Source organism: Macaca thibetana, chromosome 1 (assembly GCF_024542745.1).
Source record: "Macaca thibetana thibetana isolate TM-01 chromosome 1, ASM2454274v1, whole genome shotgun sequence".
Lineage (NCBI taxonomy): Eukaryota > Metazoa > Chordata > Mammalia > Primates > Cercopithecidae > Macaca > Macaca thibetana.
The window spans coordinates 166,009,444-166,024,122 of NC_065578.1; the positions used below are offsets into that span (position 1 = coordinate 166,009,444).

The following is a 14,679-nucleotide window of genomic DNA, read 5'->3' on the forward strand; positions in this document are numbered from 1 at the left end:
CAAATAAACTGGAAAATCTAGAAGAAATGGATAATTTCCTGGACACTTACACTCTTCCAAGACTAAACCAGGAAGAAGTTGAATCCCTGAATAGACCAATAGCAGGCTCTGAAATTGAGGCAACAATTAATAGCCTACCAACCAAAAAAAGTCCAGGACCAGATGGATTCACAGCTGAATTCTACCAGAGGTACAAAGAGGAGTTGGTACCATTCCTTCTGAAACTATTCCAATCAATAGAAAAAGAGGGAATCCTCCCTAACTCATTTTATGAGGCCAACATCATCCTGATACCAAAGCCTGGCAGAGACACAACAAAAAAAGAGAATTTTAGACCAATATCCCTGATGAACATCGATGCAAAAATCCTCAATAAAATACTGGCAAACCGGATTCAGCAACACATCAAAAAGCTTATCCACCATGATCAAGTGGGCTTCATCCCTGGGATGCAAGGCTGGTTCAACATTCGCAAATCAATAAACATAATCCAGCATATAAACAGAACCAAAGACAAGAACCACATGATTATCTCAATTGATGCAGAAAAGGCTTTTGACAAAATTCAACAGCCTTTCATGCTAAAAACGCTCAATAAATTCGGTATTGATGGAACGTACCTCAAAATAATAAGAGGTATTTATGACAAACCCACAGCCAATATCATACTGAATGGGCAAAAACTGGAAAAATTCCCTTTGAAAACTGGCACAAGACAGGGATGCCCTCTCTCACCACTCCTATTCAACATAGTGTTGGAAGTTCTGGCTAGGGCAATCAGGCAAGAGAAAGAAATCAAGGGTATTCAGTTAGGAAAAGAAGAAGTCAAATTGTCCCTGTTTGCAGATGACATGATTGTATATTTAGAAAACCCCATTGTCTCAGCCCAAAATCTCCTTAAGCTGATAAGCAACTTCAGCAAAGTCTCAGGATACAAAATTAATGTGCAAAAATCACAAGCATTCTTATACACCAGTAACAGACAAACAGAGAGCCAAATCAGGAATGAACTTCCATTCACAATTGCTTCAAAGAGAATAAAATACCTAGGAATCCAACTTACAAGGGATGTAAAGGACCTCTTCAAGGAGCACTACAAGCCACTGCTCAGTGAAATAAAAGAGGGCACAAACAAATGGAAGAACACACCATGCTCATGGATAGGAAGAATCAATATCGTGAAAATGGCCATACTGCCCAAGGTAATTTATAGATTCAATGCCATCCCCATCAAGCTACCAATGAGTTTCTTCACAGAATTGGAAAAAACTGCTTTAAAGTTCATATGGAACCAAAAAAGAGCCCGCATCTCCAAGACAATCCTAAGTCAAAAGAACAAAGCTGGAGGCATCACGCTACCTGACTTCAAACTATACTACAAGGCTACAGTAACCAAAACAGCATGGTACTGGTACCAAAACAGAGATATAGACCAATGGAACAGAACAGAGTCCTCAGAAATAATACCACACATCTACAGCCATTTGATCTTTGACAAACCTGAGAGAAACAAGAAATGGGGAAAGGATTCCCTATTTAATAAATGGTGCTGGGAAAATTGGCTAGCCATAAGTAGAAAGCTGAAACTGGATCCTTTCCTTACTCCTTATACGAAAATTAATTCAAGATGGATTAGAGACTTAAATGTTAGACCTAATACCATAAAAATCCTAGAGGAAAACCTAGGTAGTACCATTCAGGACATAGGCATGGGCAAAGATTTCATGTCTAAAACACCAAAAGCAACGGCAGCAAAAGCCAAAATTGACAAATGGGATCTCATTAAACTAAAGAGCCTCTGCACAGCAAAAGACACTACCATCAGAGTGAACAGGCAACCTACAGAATGGGAGAAAATTTTTGCAATCTACTCATCTGACAAAGGGCTAATATCCAGAACCTACAAAGAACTCAAACAAATTTACAAGAAAAAAACAAACAACCCCATCAAAAAGTGGGCAAAGGACATGAACAGACATTTCTCAAAAGAAGACATTCATACAGCCAACAGACACATGAAAAAATGCTCATCATCACTGGCCATTAGAGAAATGCAAATCAAAACCACAATGAGATACCATCTCACACCAGTTAGAATGGCAATCATTAAAAAGTCAGGAAACAACAGGTGCTGGAGAGGATGTGGAGAAATAGGAACACTTTTACACTGTTGGTGGGATTGTAAACTAGTTCAACCATTATGGAAAACAGTATGGCGATTCCTCAAGGATCTAGAACTAGATGTACCATATGACCCAGCCATCCCATTACTGGGTATATACCCAAAGGATTATAAATTATGCTGCTATAAAGACACATGCACACGTATGTTTATTGCAGCACTATTCACAATAGCAAAGACTTGGAATCAACCCAAATATCCATCAGTGACAGATTGGATTAAGAAAATGTGGCACATATACACCATGGAATACTATGCAGCCATAAAAAAGGATGCGTTTGAGTCCTTTGTAGGGACTTGGATGCAGCTGGAATCCATCATTCTTAGCAAACTATCACAAGAACAGAAAACCAAACACCGCATGTTCTCACTCATAGGTGGGAACTGAACAATGAGATCACTCGGACTCAGGAAGGGGAACATCACACACCGGGGCCTATCATGGGGAGGGGGGAGGGGGGAGGGATTGCATTGGGAGTTATACCTGATGTAAATGACGAGTTGATGGGTGCAGCACAGCAACATGGCACAAGTATACATATGTAACAAACCTGCACGTTATGCACATGTACCCTACAACTTAAAGTATAATAATAATAAATAAATTAAAAAAAAAAAAAAAAAAGTTGAGGTGGACCTTGAATAAGTCAACAGCTATAGGTTGTCAGTTAAGCATATGCTAGTAGTATGGTGGGAGGAACATGTTTGGCCCTCACCTACGTGGCTCTTGATACATACTTGACCAATCTTGATGTAAGTGGGCAAGTATAAAAGATGTGCCCTAAGAAGGGCTTGGTGAGCAAAGGGCTCAGACTCCTCATGGTGGGAGCCTGCGTCATGCTCCCAGTAAGTCACCTTGAACAGCTGAGGGTGAGGGTCTTCTGGAGTTCACGGTAGAGGAGAGAGATAAGGACAATCATTTACATCCTTGAGATCAGGTGCAGTGTAGAGAACTGTGGTTAGTGCCACTTAGATTCTACTTAAATACATTTCCCAGATACAGGTACCTAATTTCTTTTTAATTGACTCTAGAAAAGGTACCTTATTTGGTATGGCAGTTGCAGTTAGGGCAACTACTTGACAGAGTTTGCAGTATCTATTGTCATTCCTCCAGGAACTATCTCACTTTTGTAGAGATCAGACCAGTGGATCAAATGAAAATACAGTATCACCAATTCTACAACTTTTAAAAATTGCTTTAATTTCTACCATTCTTCTTGACATGGAATACTGTTTTTGTTTTTGTTTTTTTTTACTATCTGGCCACGTGGGGACGCAGTTTCAACAACTTCCACTTAAACTTCCTTGCTATGATTACTCTTTCTTCCCAGGCCAAAGAACCAAAGTGGGAGTTGTGTCAACTATCAAGGATATCCATTTAAACGATCCCTTCAAAGACTAGGAAAATAAATCTGAAGTATATCTTTGGAACCAGTGCACTCTGTGAGCAGTATATGAGCCAGGATCCTATTACTTGACCCTCATATGTCTTCACTCTAATAGAGGGGCTGTGATGAGATTTTTGGTTCTCTTGAGTAACAGTATCAACTCAAATTCTGAGTTTAAGCAGTCCTTAAAATGTTTGTATATTTATCTTTCCCCAGAATGTAGTTACCTAAATATAGGAAAGACCTACTGTGATAGTATTAGATCTCTTAGAAAGTGTATATGGTAACAAAGAGCCCTTTTTGTTAGAGACCTGGCCTCTCCTTCAGTCAATGAATTTGGGGTTTGAAAACCAAAATTTAGAAGAGGAATCATGATTTTTTAACTGAAGCAACTGGCTTCAGCCTTCTGTACATCTATTCTTGATTTCTTTTCACTGTGTAGACTGAGTAGTATCTGTGTTGGCTGCCCGTCTATCTTGCCCCTAAGGACACCATGTTCTGGTCATCATCTCTTATAACCCTCTTTGTCTCACATCTGCTGACTACCACTCAAACCTTGCTCTTCTTTACTGTAACTGCATCGACCTGACTCCTTACTGTTAAGCATTACCATTTTATCTCTGTTGTCTTAGAGTGCCATTTCCACCAGTTAGCCCAGTTCTTTAAGTGTATTGGTTTCCCATTACTACTGTAACAAATTACCACACATAGTATCCTAAAACAATATAAAATCTATTCTCTTGCAGATTTGGGTGTCAAAATCCAAAATAAGTCTCACTAGGCTAAAATCAAAGTGTAATCTGAACTGCATTCCCTTTGGAGCCTCAAGAGAATAATCCATTTACTTGCATTTTCCGGCTTCTGCAGGCTGCCTGCATTCCTTACTTCATCGCTGCATCATTCCAACCCCTACTTCCATTGTCACATCGCATTCTCTAACTCTCACCTTCCTACCTTTCTCTTATAAGGACCCCCTATAATTACATTGGGCCCACCTATGTAGTCCAGGATAATCTCCTCATCTCAGAATCCTTAATTTAATTAAATCTGCCAAGTCCCTTAAATTATGAAGGTTACACATCCACAGGTTCCGAGAATTAGGATGGAGACATCTTTGGTTGTGGTGGGATAGGCACTATTCAGCCTACTACAAATAGCATCTCCTATCATCAACCCTCGTCTACAGAAGAGAGCTACTGCTAAGACTCTGATATTGGTATTTCTCTCACCAAAATGTTCCTGATTGTAAACAGTGATGGTTCTAGACCATCCATGGAAACTAGGTATCTGGTGGTCTTTCCATATACATGGTATATCCAGTTAGCATGCCCATTTTGCCTAGTCTTTTAATCCCTTATTTCAGCCTCTGGGATGTCATTTCTGGAATTTTCTACATTGCTTATTGTGGCTCATCACTTTCTTCATACTACAAATTTCATTCTATCAGCATGTTTGCACTGTTTCCTAGGGTCCTTACCAGGGTATCAAATGCTATATCATGGGAGAGTGTTCCCCTATTGTACTTTATCTGACTTTAGCATACATCCTTCTTTGATTCCAGCTCTACCAGAATCCAGTCTCACGTCTACTCACCTGGCAACAGGCATGTGGAATACCTTATAAGAGGAGTCTGGAAGTGGGCAAATGGTAGACATTCCTTTCAAATATTACATGTAATTTATGAAAAACATCAAAAATAAGATGATGAGGGGGTAGTCCTGTTCTACTTGCACTGGACAACCCTAAAAATAATTTTATGAGATCATAAACATATGACTTTAAAATGAAGCAGGAATTGTAGTCTAATTATTTAGTATTTAACATAATGCCTGTAACTCTTTATAGAACATGTAATAAAAAAGCTATAATTTATTCTGCTCTTGTCTTCTTACAAGAACCAATTCCAAATTGTTGATGGTATACACATTTTATAGCATTTCTCTCCAAATTGGGAAGCAAAGTCTATTAATTACAGCTAAACATTTGCATAACACTTAATAGTTTGCAAAACACTGTGCCTTATATTTGATCATTTGATCATCAATGACAATTTCATGAGATACTATCATCTTTAATATCTCTAATTTTGCCAGTTAAAAACTTGATCCTCCAAGAGACTAAATAACATGTCTAAGATTTTTGATTAATCAATTGCAAAGCCAAGATTTAGCCTAGAACTCCTGATACTAGAGTGCATGCTCTATATTTACCTCTACCCTTTGTTTGGGTAAAGTATGTCGGTCAAGACTATTTTATCAGTCTGGGACTTCTTTTTCTCTGAAAAAATATAAGGAGTAATTGATTGATTTTCAAGGATCTTTCTAGTTCTACCTATTATTTCCTTTCACATACTGCTGATAGACATGGAAGTGGATAATTTTATTCACCTGCAAGAGCAACCAGAAGTGAAGAGAACTAATCAATAACTTATCAGATAGTCAATGTGCCACATAGTGATTATTTCCCAAGACTGAATCTAAACTTGAGTTGTCATATCTATGTTAAGACCTACATATGGTGAAATCCCATAAAATAGAAAAAACTTGAAGAATTTGAAGTAACTACTATAAATTTTTGTGGAACTTATCTAAGGTGGTTAAAAAATTAAAAATCTTGTATTATTAATGCAATACATATTCTAACAGTGATTTACATAAATTTACACTTTGATCCAAGAAAGAGGATCTGATAGTACAGACCAAAAAATATTTAGTATAGCTTTTTATATTTCTCTAATTGTATTTTTCATTGAGCCAATTCAATGCAATAATTCTAACAATTATCTGAATGGATTAAGACGTTACAGTAATATTGTAAGGTCAAAAAGCATGAGTTGAAGTCTTGATATTTCCACTGCAGCTGAGTGACTTCAAGCAAGTTAGCATCAATGTGACTGAGTTCTCTCAGCTGTAAAACATTAGTACTTATTTCAGAGTGTTGTGAGGATAAAATGACTTAATACATATAATGCAATTAGCATATTGCTGAACATATTATAAATACTATAGAAGATAGCATTATTAAAACCATATTATGTTGCTACTGTTATTATTACATATGACAGAATCTTAAAACCTGTATGATTTCCATATCTCCCATAGACTTTTGGTCATCTTCTAATCTAGGGTGAAGCTGTAGGTCTTTTTTTTCCCCCAAATCTTGCTTAAATCGTGAGGAAAAGACCTTAAAACAAGCCTCATTATTCTTTTTCTTTAAAATGAGAAGCAGATGGCAAGTTTAAAGACAAGTCAGCAGGCAGAACGTTATCCTAATCAAATTAATGCAGAAACAGAAAACCAAATACCCCATGTTCTCACTTAAAAGTGAATGCTAAACATTGAATGCACATAGACATGGGACGGGAACAATAGACACTGAGAACTACTAGAGAAGGGAGAAAAAGAGGGGAACAAGGGCTGAAAAACCACCTATTGGGCACTATGCTCACTATCCGGGTGACGGGATCACTCATACCCCAAACCTCAATGTCACGCAATATGCCCATGGAACAAATCTGCAAATGTACCCCCGAATCTAAAAGTTGAAATTGTATTAATAAATAATTAATTAAGATTTGGGGGAGGGAAAAGACAAATCAGAAGACTCTAGGCTTGTGTCTGAGCAAAGAGGAAATGCCAGGAAGCTAGGAAGTTTCCAAGTTCCTTTACAGAAAATGGCTGTCATACTTACTCAATTTTACTACCACATCATGTTACTAATCTCATAAAATACTTTCAAATTTATTTGAACTCAAGAAAAGTACACCATAATGCTTGTCTCTGTCAGTTTGAGCTGCCATGACAGAATATCATAGACTTGGTGGCACATATAACACATATTTATTTCTCATTTATTTCTGGAGGCTGGAAGTCCAAGAACAGGGTGTCAGCATGGTCAGGTTCTTGGAGAGGGTCCTTGATATAGTTTACCTCTGTGTCTCCACCCAAATCTTGTCTTGGATTGTACTCCCATAATTCCCACATGTTGTGGGAGGAATGCAGTGGGAGACAATTTGAATCAAGGGGGCAATTTCCCTCATACTGTTCTCATGGTAGTAAGTAAGTCTCACAAGATCTGATGGTTTGATCAGGGGTTTCCACTTTTGCATCTCCTCATTTTATCTCGCTGACACCACGTAAAAAGTGCCTTTCACCTCCCGCCATGATTCTGAGGCCTCCCCAGTCATGTGGAACTGTAAATCCAATTAAACCTCTTTTCCTTCCCAGTCTGGGGTATGTCTTTATCAGCAGCCTGAAAACGGACTAATACAGTACATTGGTACCAATAGAGTGGGCATTGCTGAACAGATATCCAAAAACATGGAAGCCACTTTGGAACTGGGTATCAGGCAGAGGCTGCAACAGTTTGGAGGGCTCAGAAAAAGACAGGAAAATGTGGGAAAGTTTGGAACTTCCTAGAGACTTGTTGAATGGCTTTACCCAAAATGCTGATAGCGATATTGGACAATAAGGTCCAGGCTGAGGTGGTCTCAGATGGAGATGAGGAACTTGTTGGGGAACTGGAGTAAAGGTGACTCTTGTTATGTTTTAGCAAAGAGACTGGTGGCATTTTGTCCCTGCCCTAGAGATTTGTGGAACTTTGAACTTGAGAGAGATGATTTAAGGTATCTGGTGGAAGAAATTTCTAAGCAGCAAAGCATTCAAAAGGTGACTTGGGTGCTGTTAAAGCATTTCATTTCAAAAGAGAAAAAGAGCATAAAAGTTCAGAAAATTTGCAGCCTGGCGATACAGCAGAAAAGAAAAACCCATTTTTTTAAAAGTATACTTTAAGTTCTAGAGTACATGTGCACAACGTGTAGGTTTGTTACATACGTATACATGTGCCATGTTTGTGTGCTGCACCCGTTAACTCATCTTTTGCATTAGGTATAACTCCTAATGCTATCCCTCCCGTCTCCCCACACCCCATGACAGCCTCCAGTGTGTTATGTTCCCCGCCCTGTGTCCAAGTGTTCTCATTGTTCAATTCCCACCTATGAGTGAGAACATGCAGTGTTTGGTTTTCTGTCCTTGCAATAGTTTGCTCAGAATGATGGTTTCCAGCTTCATCCATGTCCCTATAAAGGACATGAACTCATCCTTTTTTATGGCTGCCTAGTATTCCATAGTGTATATGTGGCACATTTCCTTAATCCAGTCTATCACTGATGGGCATTTAGGTTGGTTCCAAGTCTTTGCTATTGTGAATAGTGCTACAATAAACATACGTGTGCGTGTGTCTTTATAGCAGCATGATTTATAATCCTTTGGGTATATACCCAGTAATGGGATGGCTGGGTCAAATAGTATTTCTAGTTCTAGATCCTTGAGGAATCACCACACTGTCTTCCACAATGGTTGAACTAGTTTACAGTCCCACCAACAGTATAAAAGTGTTCCTATTTCTCTACATCCTCTCCAGCATCTGTTGTTTCCTGACTTTTTAATGATCACCATTCTAACTGGTGTGAGATGGTATCTCATTGTGGAAAAAAACATTTTTTTTTTTTTTAGGAGAAATTCAAGCTGGCTACAGAAATTTGCATAAGTAACAAGGAGCCAAATGTTAATCCCCAAAACAATGGGGAAAATGTCTCCAGGGAATGTGATAGCTCTTCATGGCAGGACCTCCTATCACAGACCCAGAAGCCTAGGAGGAAAGAAGGGTTTTGTGGGCCCAGCCCCAGGTCCCCGTGCTGTATGCAGCCTAGGGACTTGGTGCCTTGTGTCCCAGTCATTGCCAAAAGGAGCCAAGGTACAGCTCAGCCCATGGTTTCAGAGGGTGTAAGCCCCAAACCTTGGCAGCTTCCACGTGGTGTTGAGCCTGTGGGTGCACAGAAGTCAAGAATTGAAGTCTGGGAACCTCCATCTAGATTTCAGAAGATGTAAAGAAACGCCTGGATGCCCAGGCAAAAGTTTCCTGCAGGAGCGGGGCCCTCATGGAGATCCCCTGCTAGGGCAGTGCAGAAGGGAAATGTGGGGTTGGAGCCCCAATACAGAGTCACTACTGGAGCACCACCTAGTGGAGCTGTGAGAAGTGGGCCACTGTCCTCCAGACGCCAGAATGGTAGATCCACCGACAGCTTGTACCATGCACCTGGAAAAGCCACAGACACTCAATGCCAGCCTGTGAAAGCAGCCAGGAGTGGGGCTATACCCTGCAAAACCACAGGGGCAGAGCTGCCCAAGACTATGGGAACCTACCTCTTGCGTCAGCATGACCTGGATATGAGACATGGAGTCAAAGGAGATCATTTTGGAGGTTTAGAATTTGACTGCCCTGCTGGATTTCGAAGTTGCATGGGCCCTGTAACCCCTTTGTGTTGCCCAATTTCTCTCATTTGTAATGGCTGTATTTACCCAATACCTGTACCCCCATTGTATCTAGAAAGTAACTAGCTTGCTTTTGATTTTACAGGCTCATAGGCAGAAGAGACTTGCCTTGTCTCAGATGACATTTTGAACTGTGGACTTTTGGCTTAATGCTGAAATGAGATAAGACTTTGGAGGACTGTTGAGAAGGCATGATTGGTTCTGAAATATGAGGACAAGAGATTCGCAGGGGTCAAGGATGGAATGATATGGTTTGGCTCTGTGTCCCCATCCAAAGCTCATCTTGAATTGTACTCCTATAATTCCCATATGTTGTGGGAGGAACCTGGTGGGAGATAATTTGAATCATGGGGGCAGTTTCCCCCCATACTGTTCTCATGGTAGTGAGTAAGTCTCACGAGATCCAATGGTTTTATCAGGGGTTTCTGCTCTTGCATCTCCTCATTTTCTCTCACCGTCACCATGTAAGAAGTGCCTTTTGCCTCCCACCATGATTGAGGCCTCCCCAGTCACGTTGAACTTAAGTCCAATTAAACCTCTTTATCTTCCTGGTCTCGGGTTTATCTTTAACAGCATCATGGAAACAGTCCTCTTCCTGAAAACAACCTCCCATGGCCTTCCTTGGTGCGAGCACATACAGGGAGAGAGAGAATATTGCCTCTCTCTTCTTCTATGGATGCTAATCCCATCATGAGGGCTCTCCCTCATGACCTCATTTAAACCTAATTACTGCCCAGAGGCCCGACCTCCTACTAATATCATCCCATTGGGGGTTAGGATTTCAACAGATGGATGGCAGGGGACAGGGCACAAACACACAGTCTAAAACAAGTATCTTCCTGGTTACAAAAGGGGAAATATAATCTGCAAAAACTAAAGTATTTTAATAATTGACAATTTAAAAGTCAATCACAAATCACTACTACACAAGTTACTACTACTTGTACAATAATTTAAGTCAATAATTTTGGACTTCAGGTAGAAATTATCTTTAAAAAATTATGATTTAAAAAAAGCATAAAATATATTAGTAGTTTAATAACATGTTCAAAGTTCATGTGGCCTGTAAGGATATTTGATGACCTCATGGTAGAATCATATCTATTGGGCACAGTGGCTCATGCCTGTAATCTCTGCACTTTGAGAGGCTGAGGCAGGTGGATCGTTTCAGTTCAGGAGTTCAAAACCAGCCTGGGCAACATGGTAAAACCCCATCTCCACATCTCCACAAAAGATACAAAAATTACTTGGGCATAATGGTGCGCTCCTCTGGTCCCAGCTCCTTGGGAGGCTGAGGCACGAGAATCACTTGAACCTGGGAGGCAGAATTGCAGTAAGCAGTGATCGCACCAGTGCACTCCAGTCTGGGTGATGGAGTGAGATTACCATAGAAAGTCAAAAAGAAAAAAAAAGAAAAGAGGAAAGGAAAAAAGGCTGTGATCTGGGGTGGACTGAGGCCCAAAAGATAGACAAAATGAACTCTGAAAACCTATCAAACTTGAATGGTACTACCTAGGTTTTCCTCTAGGATTTTTATGGTATTAGGTCTAACATTTAAGTCTCTAATCCATCTTGAATTAATTTTCGTATAAGGAGTAAGGAAAGGATCCGGTTTCAGCTTTCTACTTATGGCTAGCCAATTTTCCTAGCACCATTTATTAAATAGGGAATCCTTTCCCCATTTCTTGTTTCTCTCAGGTTTGTCAAAGATCAGATGGCTGTAGATATGTGGTATTATTTCTGAGGACTCTGTTCTGTTCCATTGGTCTATATCTCTGTTTTGGTACCAGTACCATGCTGTTTTGGTTACTGTAGCCTTGTAGTATAGTTTGAAGTCAGGTAGCGTGATGCCTCCAGCTTTGTTCTTTTGACTTAGGATTGTCTTGGAGATGCGGGCTCTTTTTTGGTTCCATATGAACTTTAAAGCAGTTTTTTCCAATTCTGTGAAGAAACTCATTGGTAGCTTGATGGGGATGGCATTGAATCTATAAATTACCTTGGGCAGTATGGCCATTTTCATGATATTGATTCTTCCTATCCATGAACAAGATGTGTTCTTCCATTTGTTTGTGCCCTCTTTTATTTCACTGAGTGGTGGTTTGTAGTTCTCCTTGAAGAGGTCCTTTACATCCCTTGTAAGTTGGATTCCTAGGTATTTTATTCTCTTTGAAGCAATTGTGAATGGAAGTTCATTCCTGATTTGGCTCTCTGTTTGTCTATTACTGGTGTATAAGAATGCTTGTGATATTTGCACGTTAATTTTGTATCCTGAGACTTTGCTGAAGTTGCTTATCAGCTTAAGGAGATTTTGGGCTGAGACAATGGGGTTTTCTAAATATACAATCATGTCATCTGCAAACAGGGACAATTTGACTTCTTCTTTTCCTAACTGAATACCCTTGATTTCTTTCTCTTGCCTAATTGCCCTAGCCAGAACTTCCAACACTATGTTGAATAGGAGTGGTGAGAGAGGGCATCCCTGTCTTGTGCCAGTTTTCAAAGGGAATTTTTCCAGTTTAGGACATAGGCATGGGCAAAGAATTCATGTCTAAAACACCAAAAGCAACAGCAGCAAAAGCCAAAATTGACAAATGGGATCTCATTAAACTAAAGAGCTTCTGCACAGCAAAAGAAACTACCATCAGAGTGAACAGGCAACCTACAGAATGGGAGAAAATTTTTGCAATCTACTCATCTGACAAAGGGCTAATATCCAGAACCTACAAAGAACTCCAACAAATTTACAAGAAAAAAACAAACAACCCCATCAAAAAGTGGGCAAAGGATATGAACAGACATTTCTCAAAAGAAGACATTCATACAGCCAACACACACATGAAAAAATGCTCATCATCTGGCCATCAGAGAAATGCAAATCAAAACCACAATGAGATACCATCTCACACCAGTTAGAATGGCGATCATTAAAAAGTCAGGAAACAACAGGTGCTGGAGAGGATGTGGAGAAATAGGAACACTTTTACACTGTTGGTGGGATTGTAAACTAGTTCAACCATTATGGAAAACAGTATGGCGATTCCTCAAGGATCTAGAACTAGATGTACCATATGACCCAGCCATCCCATTACTGGGTATATACCCAAAGGATTATAAATTATGCTGCTATAAAGACACATGCACACGTATGTTTATTGCGGCACTATTCACAATAGCAAAGACTTGGAATCAACCCAAATGTCCATCAGTGTCAGATTGGATTAAGAAAATGTGGCACATATACACCATGGAATACTATGCAGCCATAAAAACGGATGAGTTTGTGTCCTTTGTAGGGACATGGATGCAGCTGGAAACCATCATTCTTAGCAAACTATCACAAGAACAGAAAACCAAACACCGCATGTTCTCACTCATAGGTGGGAACTGAACAGTGAGATCACTCGGACTCAGGAAGGGGAACATCACACACCGGGGCCTATCATGGGGAGGGGGCAGGGGGGAGGGATTGCATTTGGAGTTATACCTGATGTAAATGACGAGTTGATGGGTGCAGCACACCAACATGGCACAAGTATGCATATGTAACAAACCTGCACGTTATGCACATGTACCCTACAACTTAAAGTATAATAATAATAAATAAATTTAAAAAAAAAACCTATCAAACTTGTTAGTAGGATTAGATACAGTTGTGTATGCTAGAAAGACTCAAAATATGGGCTTAAAGGAGACAGTAGTTCCTTCCTTGTCTGGCTGTCATTCTGTTATCCTGCCCCAGGATCCAAAATAGCTGTTAAGCTCTAGCTGCTCTTCATGCCCACACTGCAGGTAGTGGAAAACAGTAACTAAGAGTAAGTGCAGCAAGATCACAGACCTTAGTTTTTGAGAAGACTCCCTGGAAGTTCCACACAACACTTACACTTAACATTTCATTGCCTAAGTAACAAGGAGCCAAACGTTAATTCATTCATTTATGTGGTCATTCATATCTGAGAGGGAGGTTGGAAAATGTAGTCTTATACTGTGGCAATGTGCCAGCAAAATATTGGTGTTTTGTTACTGAGAGGGATGGAAAGAGCTGCTGGGGTAAGCAATTAAGATGCTCTGCCACAGTTTCATTTATCTAAGTCATAATTAAAGAAGTTCTATTAATTTAGGCCAAATAGAAAACATAAACACATATTTGATAGATGACTTTGAAACATTAACTCATGATGGAAAGTTCCTGACGTCAAGTGTCTAAAATAAAAATCAACACATTGGTATTTGAGTAGCAGTGGTTGGCATCAACAAGGTTAACACAGTTGTTGAATAGTGATTAAGTCTGGGCTCTGGAGCCAGGCCATCTCAGTGGAGTTCAGATATTAATTGTATGGACTTGGACAAGTCACTTGGCACATTGAATTCATCTGTGAAATGGAGAAAATGATATCTATTTGTTGAGGTTGTTGTGATGAGTAAGTAAATTACAAATGCAAAGTTAATAAATATAGAACTGTGCCTAATACCTAGCCAGTGCTTAATAAATTCTAGATTTTATTATAATTCATGTTTCATTAGTATTATATTTAAAGTACACATTGTCTAATAGCCTTCATACTATATGATGTATATAACAAAAAAGTTTCAGTTAAATGTATATGTTAATTTTGTTTATTTAATTTACATTTAATCTTAGACTACTCATTATTACTGAGTATAAAGTCTAATAAAATAAATCTGTATTTCATAAAGAATTTTAAATAAATGCATAGACTGCTAAAGAAAACAACTATAAAACTTAATAAGTAGAACTGTATCTTCAGCATGAATTATT

At 39.3% G+C, this 14,679-nt stretch overlaps 1 protein-coding gene across 1 annotated transcript in view; it reads right to left on the reverse strand.

The window, feature by feature from the left end:
• The window catches only part of CRB1 (crumbs cell polarity complex component 1), a 282,711-nt gene that overhangs the window by 244,911 nt on the left and 23,121 nt on the right, over positions 1-14,679 (reverse strand). The gene's annotated exons all lie outside the window — the stretch shown is intronic.